The following is a 10,355-nucleotide window of genomic DNA, read 5'->3' on the forward strand; positions in this document are numbered from 1 at the left end:
TCCAGAGCACACTTTGAGAACCTCTGAGCTAGGTGATCCTGACAGTCCTTAGGAAAACAACAAAGTTTAATGAAAAGAATGTTGTAATTGGATTTAGAAGATCTGGAGTTAAGTACAAGTTGTGCTATCTAACATTGGACAAACTATTCTGCCTCTCTGAAGCTCAATTTCCTTATCTGTAAGGGGAATTGGAATGGATTTATATACCCACATCAGAAAGTTAGATTTTGAGTTCCTTGAGGACAGGAAATAGTTTTTTTGCCCTTTATAGCTTCAAAGTTTAGAACAGTGCCTAACACAGTGTAAGTACTTAGTAAATCTTCTATTGACTTAATCTAGCACAGTACTTGGCTTAATAAAGTTTACAGATTGTGGAGTTTGGCTGAAACTGAAAACTTTCAAAGATCTCTAAGCTATTTTCCAAATCTAAAATTATGTGATTTTTTTTTCTTTCCCCTAATAGTTTGCCATCACCTTGTAGCTAGCTGGCCCTCACACAGAGTAGGGATGAGAGGTAGTGAAGTTATTTTTATATTTGTAATTGTCTCATTTGTCATACCCTTGGGATAGCTTTAATTCTATCCCTTTCCAAGAGCCACACAGTGTTCATATCTTCCTATAGACTCCCCAATACTATCCCTTTAATTCTGACCCATCCTAGGTTGAGTAATTAGATTTAGCCAATAGAATGAATTTGTTCCTCACCCATCTCCAACAGCCCTTGACCCATACCTGTCCAGGCTTACCAGAATTTCAGCTACTGCAGATACAAATTGGACCCAAGAAATGAAGGGAAGGTATAGATGTTTTTCCTACTACTTGAGATAATTAACTTACTCTCTTTTAAGGATGAAGAAGGATTCCCACATTTCCATTTATGTCCCATTCAAAACCAGGCCACTATTCATTAGATATGCAGGTAGGAGTCAACCCCCTTTTCTGCTTTATGTCCCATGAACTCTAAATTCCAGATCGGGCTCTTATCCCAGACAGTTGGGAAGGAGTGTGCACAGCAGTACTCCTGAACCTTATCTAAAAAGCCTTAATTTTGAATTCCTCAAGAAGTTGCTTTTTAAAATTCAACTGTTTTCAGGTTTGGTTTTTGGTACTTTTTCCTTTTTTTTATTTAAAAATAATTCCCCTCAATTATATATAAAATTTTTTAGCACTTAAAATTTTTTTAATTAAAGCTTTTTATTTTCAAAATATATACATGGATAATTTTCAACATTCACCCTTACAAAATCGTGTTCTAAGTTTTTTTCCCTTCCTTCCCCCTACCCATCCCTGGACAGCAAGTGATCCAATATATCAAACATGTAGCATTTGTTTTAAAATTTTTTGAATTATAAATTCTCGTTTCTCCTGTTATCCCTCCTCTTCCCCCTCCCTTCCCCTCTCCCCCCTCCCCCCCCAAAAAAGCAAGTGATTTGACATAGATTATATATATGCAGACATATTGTACTTCTTACTTTTTGCTTGGGGCTGTGATAGATTGAAAATAGTTTGTCTCTGAAGTCTCACCCTTGGAAAGTCATAAAATCCGCCCTATTTATTGGTTATAAATACAATAATACCACACCTTTGATCCAGACACTTGTGGGCTTCAGAAATGCTGGTGGAGATAATTGTCCATTTTCTGGGTATCTGTCCCAGATTTGGCTTTCTGTCCAAACAGCTCAGTGACCCTGTCCAGAGGTTTACCATGTTTCTTTCTCTGAAAGTTAGCAAGAAGTAGTATTTTTACTGCCAGGCATTCTTTTCAGAAAAGAATTCTTTTAGTAAAGAATACTGGTTTAGTTGGTAATAATCAGTCGTCTATTTGCTATTTCTTTCATTTAAAAAAAATGGTTTCTCTGGAGTTTACAAATATGCACAGACAATTCCTACATTGTAGGTCTAATCTGGTGATGAGAAAATTATGCAGATTAACCTTTTGCAAATCAAAATGTATAAGGTCTTCCTCCCAAAAAAGTAAAGTGGGGCCTTGGAATTTACCTGCTAGCCTGGGAGAGGCATACCTGACTTGTCAGATTTCTGAAGCCACCCCATCCTGGGAATAGAGAGACATTCTCCACCCTACTTCCCCTTAGAGATGAACCGAAATAGACAGGTCTTCACAGGTACCAGACTAACTATTGACTGCTGAGCTTTAGGGCATTCAGATGTTGGTGCTTGAAAATTTCCTGATGCAAGCAAATTTAGTTCTAGTACATGATCAGAATAAAGTTTGTCTGGGGAAAGTCAGTCTCTTCTTTAAAGAAGAACCACACTTTAAAACTGGGATTCTCCAAATCAGTTCCAATAGAGCCAGCTACATGAATTGAACCAGCTACACCCAGCGAAAGAACTCTGGGAGATGACTAAGAACCATTACATAGAATTTCCAATCCCTCTATTTTTGTCCTCCTGCATTTTTTATTCCCTTCACAGGCTAATTGTACACTATTTCAAAGTCCGATTCTTTTTGTACAGTAAAATAACTGCTTGGATATGTATACTTATATTGTATTTAATTGATACTTTAACATATTTAACATGTATCGGTCAACCTGCCATCTGGGGGAGGGGGTGGGAGGAGGGAAAAAATTGGAACAGAAGGTTTTGCAATTGTCAATGCTGTAAAATTACCCATGCATATAACTTGTAAATAAAAAGCTACACACACACACACACACACACACACACACCTGGGGTTCACACTCTGGAGAAAACTGGTATATTTTCATAACTGTATTTAAACGACTGGTTTCCTTTGAAAGCCTATTTCATTCCTTTAGAAACAGTATTCTGATAAGGGGTAAACAAGCTTCAGATTTCCTAAGGAGTCCGGGGCTCAAAAAAGGTTAATAAATAACACAGCAAATTAGTCTAGGTTTTGTTAGGAACCTGGGAAACTCTGCTTTGGGGTGTCTGGACATCTTTGCTCAGAGGCATGCCCAAGCATTTTACCCCACTTCCCATGGGAGACCCAGATGTTAAAGCTGTTAATTGGGCGTCTCCCGCAAACAAGGCTAGGGAATCCCGTGGAGCCACGTGGAGACCGTGTGTGTGCGCGCGTGCGCATGTAAGCAGATGGTATGCTGGTCGGCCTGTGCAAATGGGGAAGAGAGACGAGACCTTTGGGAGTCAAGGCCCGGAAATCCTCTCATACGGAAATCCCTCTCTTGGTTCTCTTTGGTAAGGAACACGGCGGGAGGAGGGTCTACAGGGTGCGGGGGGTCGCTCCACATTAGCCTTTCCTCCAGCTCGGGGAGGGGAGTGACGACACGTGGCTTCCTCGGCACGTGGCGGCGTCTCTAGAGTTTTGGATTAGGGTTTTGGCGGTGTACAGAGCGCAGGCGCGAGGAAGGGAGGGGTCGCTGGAAGCCCTCTAGGATTTCGCCTCCCACGTGGCTCCTCCATCATTCGCGTCAGCAGTGAGGCAGCAGTACCACCTGCTGGCCAAGGCAAAGTTAGTGTGCTCACGAAAGGATTAAAAAATGAACATTTGAGATTAAATCGATGTTTCCACGTACGCACACTTTATAGTACTAATATGCCTTATTTGATTTTCTTTAGTGATTTGGGGCAATTATGCCTGTGGTTTCTACAGCAGTGGTTAAAAATTAACAGAGGTCACTGCTATGTTAGCAAAATTGTACACAGCCTCCGGGGACTTCTTCCGGGGTTCTTCCTTTGTGGTTCAGGGCAAAGAGAAAGCAACCCGGAATCCACAGACCTATGACTACCTGCTGGGGGGGCGTGGCTTGAGCTTCGTCATCTTCATATAATTTCAAAGCAGCATTCTTAAGAGGGCGGTAGCGTGGCCGAGTGGTCTAAGGCGCTGGATTTAGGCTCCAGTCATTTCGATGGCGTGGGTTCGAATCCCACCGCTGCCAGAAACCGAGATTTTTCGCCGTTCTGTTTTGTTACCTTCTCCGCTATCGCATACATTCCTTAACCCCCAATTATGCACACTTACTGTTTTCTGTTTTAAAGATTACGGGGTTCCAGTGTTCCTCACTTGTATGGGTTTGGGATCAGGTAAGGCATGACCGTAGTGTTAGGAGATTTAGGAATCGGTGTCCCCAGGGAGAAGGGAATGTCTCAAGACGCTGCTTTTTGACCCCACCTTTTTTCTGTCGTTACGGTCAGAAATGATCCCGTACACTGAGCACGTCAGGAGCAGGACTCAACTCCATGACCTGTTAAATTGCGAGTGCAGAGAGCACAGAGACAGGAAGCCGCCATAGCTTTTCCAAAACAAACCTTAAAGGGACCTTAGAGGTGATGGAACTTAACTCCTATTAGTCTCATAGGAAGTCATTTGCCCGAAGTCACGGGGGGAAATTCTATGACTTGAACACCAGTTTTCTCAGTCGCTCCTGGGAGCTGGTTCTAAGATTTTAGGTCCTTTTGCAGTCACCCAAACGCAATGACTGAAATGCGGAGCTGCTAGTTAAAAAGTGAGCCAGTAATTAAGGGCTGTGATAACAAGAACCTACGAAATGTCAGGCGTAACCCGTGCCTTAGAAAGATCATTTTGGTAGCTTGGTGGAGATTGGATTGAAGAGAGAAACGAAGCTGGGGAGCCAGTTTGGAGGCTGTTGCAACACTCGGGACAAGATGTGCCAAGGACCTAGCAATATATATGGTGGGAAAGTACAGGTGTGAGAGAACATGGATATAGAATTTACAAGCTTTGGCAACTGACTGAAATTGGGCAATAAGCGAGAGAGAAGATTCAAAGATTATGATCTTGAGTGAAATAAAAGAATTATGGTGCACTCAGCAGAAATGGAGAAGTTTGGAGGAAGAAGTAATTTCCCTGGGGAAAATGAGTTCCATTTTAATGTGTTGAGATGCCAGTGGGACATGTAGGTGCATATGCCTACAGTAAAGTAGGATTGGGATTAAGAAAGATTAGAGCTGGATTTGAATGGGGATTGTAATTTAATTAAAAAAAAAAAAAAAACCTGATGAGATCATTAAGGAATTGCATAGAGGGAGGAAAAGAGCAGAGAGTCTAGATCTTGAGGGTATCCCTTAGAGGACAGGACATGATGATTGTGGAAGTATACTGAAGGTCTCTGCTTTTCTCTTTAAGCTACAGATAAAAAGAAATATCAGGAGAGTGCTTTAGTAGTTTTTCCTTAACTGTCTACCAACTGCAGCTCGCAAGGCAGGGAAGCCAACCTAAGTGAAGCAAATACCCTAGAGAGAAAGAGAGAGAGAGAGAGAGAGAGAGAGAGAGAGAGAGAGAGAGACAGCATGTGCCAGACAAGTTAAACTATTACTACCACCTTGACCATGCTCTTCTCTCACACCCTCTTGGAGACAACCTTAAGGCCCTAAACCCAAAAGCCTTGGGAAGAACTGCTGCCAGCCTAGTTACCGTCATCCTAGGAAGATGTTGTGGAGATGTCCTGGCAAGTGCTTCTGCAGATATTACAGCCTCAGCTACTGAAGACACAGAAAAGAAAGTTCTCCTCACCAAAGTCCTTGGCGTTGTTAAGTATTTTAACATCAGAAACTGGAAATAACACTATTTGCTTTGCTTCTGTCCGCTAAGGACCATGGGACCTTTCCATTTGCTTTGCAGCTGATGTGCACCTTCCACAAATATTGGCTCTCCTGATTAGAGTTTAAGCTTCTTGAGAGCTTGTATATTTTACTTTTCTATTTGTATTCCCAAGGCTTTACACATAATAAACCTTAATGCCTTATTTATTCAACTATCAGTTTCTAAGCAATATCCTGTTTGGAAATCTTTTTTTATATCATTCTTACCAAAGTCTTAACTACTTTCTCTGGAAGGTAAGTAACACGAGTCAGGATGACCTGAATTCAAATCCATCCTCAGACACTAACTGTGTGATCCAAGGCAAGTCATTTAGCCGGATTGCCCCAGTTTCTTGTTATGGGAGATAAGCTAGAGACGGAAATGGCAAATTGATCCAATAATCTTTGCCAAGAAAACCCTAAGTGGGGTCACAAAGAGTCAGACATGAATTAAATGAGTGAATGACAATTAATTTCTGAGAGGTATTGGGGTCAAAGTTTAAAAAGGGACTCTGAGTTCTTAGAAAACGGAGAGACTTAATAGAACCAAGAGAATATTGCACACAGCAACAAGATTTTTCAACAGTGAGGTGATTCAAGGCAATTCCCATAGAATTGTGATGGAAAGTGCTATCTACATCCAGAGAGAATTATGGAGACTTAATATGGATCAGAGCACAGCAATTTCACCTTTTTATTGTTTGTTTACTTGCTTTTTGTTTGTTTGTTTCTTATGTTTTTCCTTTTGATCTGATTTTTCTTGAATAACATGATGAATTTGGAAATATGTTTAGAAGAATTGCATATGTTTAACCTATATTGGATTGCTTAATGTGGGGTAGAGAAGGAGAAAAAGTTGGAACATAAGATTTTGCAAAAAATGAATGTTAAAAACTATCTTTGCATGTATTTGGAAATATAAAATACAAAAATGAGGATGCTAAAAAAGAAAAAGAAAATTGCTTACATCTTCTCCCCCCTTTCCCCTCAAGTAATTTGGCTCTGAAAGGAGGGAAGATTTGTGGCTAAGATAGTGTTTGAACAGGCTATGACCTGCCCAAGTCTGGTAAAACCTTTAAATTCTCACCAGACCAAATACTGCTCACAAAATACAATGAGAAATTATTGTAATTTACTTCTGCCTAAAACTACACCAGAGATCAGCCAGCCTGAGAACAAAAAGAGAGAGAGCCTTCTGCAAAAGTGAAGGGCCAGAGAAGCTTACAGCCTATAAAACTCTATAGTAGAGAGGGAGCCCTCTAATAATGCCCCGGGGTAGTTACAAAGCTCCAATTCTGAAACTAAAGCTGGAGAGACGAGTAAATCAATAACCACTATAAAAAAAATCCTGTGGAATTGTAAGCCTAGAAATCCTGTGAGTAATTCTATAACAATTGAAACCAGAGACTCAAAGAAAAAAAAATGAATTTTCCACCTGGATTACCTGAATACCTTGAAACAATACAAGAGATAAAAAAAAAAAATTTTTAAGAGGAAATAATTCGAAGGACAATAGCTTGGGGAAAAATGGCAAACTTTACCTAAGGAATGGACTTATTAATAACAAAAATAGATGAACAAATCAATGTTTCTATAAGAACTATTATTCAGAAATATTAGAACATAATCAAATAATTGGAAAAAATAGAATATAAGATATTTGATAGCAAAAACAACTCACCCAGGAAACTGATTTTTTTTTTTTTTTAAATAAAGCCTTCTGACTTGTATGGAAAATGTTTTGTATAGTTTCACGTGACTTCTCAGTGATGAGTGGAGGGTGGAGAAGATGGGAGAAAATCTGGAACTCAAAATTTTAAAAAACAAATGTAAATGTTTAACTTATATTGGATGGCTTGCTGTATTGGCGGGGAGAGGAGAAGAAGAAAAATTTGGAACATAAAGTTTTGCAAAGATGAATGTTGAAAACTATCTTTGCATGCATTTGGAAAAATAAAATATTATTAAAACAAAAACAAGTATGAAAAAGAAGTCTAGATATTGTATATTAAGAAATCATAAATGAAGATTACCTGGATCACAGTAAAATAATATATTAGTGTAAAAAGTGTTAGAAGAATTTGCTGTTTCTCATATCTGGGTACAAATACACATCTTTTACAAATGGCCACTGTGTGGATTAGTTTTGAACATACACTATGTACATACATACCACACACACACACACACACACACACACACATACACACACATATTAAGCACCTAATATGTGTTCGGCATCTTGTGGAGTGCTTTGCAAATATTACCTTCTCAGAATTCACAGTGATTCTCACAGTAGCCCTCTGAAGTGGGGTGCTATCATTATTCCCCATTTAAAATTGAGGAAACTGAGACAGAAATCAAATAACTTGCTTAAGGTCACAGAGCCAATAAATTTCTAAGGTAGGATTTGGTCTGCTTATTTTCAGGCCCAATGTATCACACCACATTGCCAGAATAGGAAAGGGGGTTGGTCATCTAAAAAGAGTGAAGGGTAATGGATAAATGGCCTATATGCTGCATTGATGAAGTATCTAGAGGAAGGCTGCCCAGCACATTGAGTAGACTTTTTATAGAAGTTTTAGAGGAAAGAGAGAAATTGTGGAATACCACTTCTTTGATATCTTTAAGTAGCTAAGTGGTGCATAGATAGAGCACTGGGCCTGTCTTAGGTAGTTCTAGCTGTGATTCTGGGCAGGCCACTTAACTTCAGTTTGCTTCAGCAACTAATTTCCAGAGTATTTGTGAGGATCAAATAAGAGAATATCTGTAAAAGCCCTGATTAGCACAGGGCCTGGGACATAGGTGGGTGCTAAATAAATGACGGTTATTACTCAGCAATCTAGGCTGGGCCCTGAAGCTAAAGCTCAGTTTTTTTTTGTTTTTGTTTTTGTTTTTTTATATCATTATTTTTCGTGGTTTTTTTTTTGTTTTGTTTTGTTTTTTTTACTGTTTTGTGAGACTTTCAACAGTTTTGATCAACTGATGGCATTTATGTTGCTGTCTTAGGGTAACAATAACTCATTGCTGTGCCTGGAAGGCAGGGATGCTGCATTCATTCTTCCCTAAGGAGCTGAGACATTAATCTGGAATAGCTTCAGTATAGGAATTTGATTTCTGATAGGATAGGTTGGGCTCCTCTTTTTCACATTCTTTTTACTCATTACAATTCCATACCACATACCAACAGGGAAAAATTGCTTAAGGCTTAAGTTCAGGCTCATGTTCAGGGGTTCTTCTAAAGGTAGAACAAAAAGGTACTCAGTGTGGGACAGATTTTTATTACCTATATGCAAAGGAAATACTAAACAGCATAAAAGATTCAGACTCATTACAATAATTATCATTATTATTGCATTGACTGAAAAAAATAGTGTTCAGTAGCCTATATAGTATAATATCACCTATATAGTATAGTATATTTACTGCTTCCATCTCTCTGGAAGCTCTTAAATCTCATTATCAAAATGTAAAGTAGTTTCTGGGATTGCTGAGAAGTGATTATTACTTTTCATCTTAGTTGTGCACTGTTCAAACAACCACTGGTTTTGGCTCCATCCTCTTGGTGACGGTCATTTTCAAAACTAGTGGAAATAAGCGTGATAGATTCCTGAACTCTGATCGTAAATTCTGAATGTCTTAAACTTACAAGGTTATTCCAAAATACATCTGTATCAGGATAGAGACTCATTCACTCTTTAAGATCAGAAAGGAACAAACAGAAAAAGGCAACCCCAACCTTACACTCTGGTTGCCTTTATCTGCTATGTGCATTCGTGGCTGAATGGTAGATGGGGTGGGAAGTAGGTAAGCTTCCCTCCTCTCAGCTCTCTCAGGAATAGACCTAAAACAGCCCTGATATGATTCACAACCAGATGGATAACTCTTTTAAATATTCATGGAGTCATTAGATCTTTTTTCTTTCTCTTTGTTTTTTATTCTGAACTTAGCACATACCAAATAAAACAAGCATTTTCATATACAGTGTATATAGTAAAATAGGAAAAATTAAATTATGCATGAAATTGCAAAGTTCTATTATGTATAACCTGCTTTTCTTTTAACATATGTAATAAATTCAATACATCACTTTCCAAACTATCCAACTGTTTTGTGATTTTTTTCAATCTTTGTTCTCTTTTGTGCATTTAAAAATGTGCTTTAATGATCCTGTTTTCTTTTTCTTCTTCCTTTTGAATCATCAACAATTCCTGCTCAAATCTTGTTATATGAAGATTTCTGATAGCTTTGCTCCTTGAGTACATTTGTGTTATTATTTTTTGAGGGGGTTATTGAGATTGTAGGCTTCCCTTGTGACCTCTAACCCTACAATGTTATTGGAAGCCTAGCCCCACAGGTCACTCCTTGCCTTTTTGCCCGTATCTCTATTCCTGTTTTATCTTAGAAATCCCAGGGAATGCTGCTATTTTTTCTCTCCTTTCCTATCTCTATATAGTTGCATCAGGTCAGACTGTAAATCCTCTCCTTGAGGAGAAAATTTATGACCAGGAGTTTGCCAAATCTGGTATAACACATTGGTTAGATATAAGTTTATGTCACTAGAAAACATGGCACCTTCTCTGATTATTCCAGATCCCAACCCCAAAGAAGCAGAACCTCACTTGATAATATTACACATTTCAAGGAGACAGAGAATTTGATGTAACTTGCCAAACTAACAATGTGGTAGTAAGTTTAAGTCACCTGGGAGATAACTCCATGAAACCTTCTCAAGTGAAATTTTCACTCTATTGCACTCAAGCAGAGCTGGGAAACCCTTCAGCCTTCATATTCTGTAATTGAGAAGAGGA

The 10,355-nt window shown here is 38.8% G+C and overlaps 1 long non-coding RNA gene and 1 other non-coding gene across 2 annotated transcripts in view; both read left to right on the top strand.

Moving 5' to 3' along the window:
• The first annotated feature begins 2,546 nt into the window (after positions 1 to 2,546).
• LOC127564594 (uncharacterized) overlaps positions 2,547 to 10,355 on the top strand; it is a 45,119-nt gene continuing 37,310 nt past the window's right edge. The window contains exon 1 of the long non-coding RNA XR_007954313.1: positions 2,547 to 3,180. This is a non-coding gene — a long non-coding RNA (uncharacterized LOC127564594). The remainder of the gene's footprint in view (positions 3,181 to 10,355) is intronic.
• Positions 3,800 to 3,881, top strand: TRNAL-UAG (transfer RNA leucine (anticodon UAG)). The gene has a single exon. It is a non-coding gene; the product is annotated as a tRNA-Leu (tRNA).

Source organism: Antechinus flavipes, chromosome 1, assembly GCF_016432865.1.
Source record: "Antechinus flavipes isolate AdamAnt ecotype Samford, QLD, Australia chromosome 1, AdamAnt_v2, whole genome shotgun sequence".
Taxonomy (NCBI): domain Eukaryota; kingdom Metazoa; phylum Chordata; class Mammalia; order Dasyuromorphia; family Dasyuridae; genus Antechinus; species Antechinus flavipes.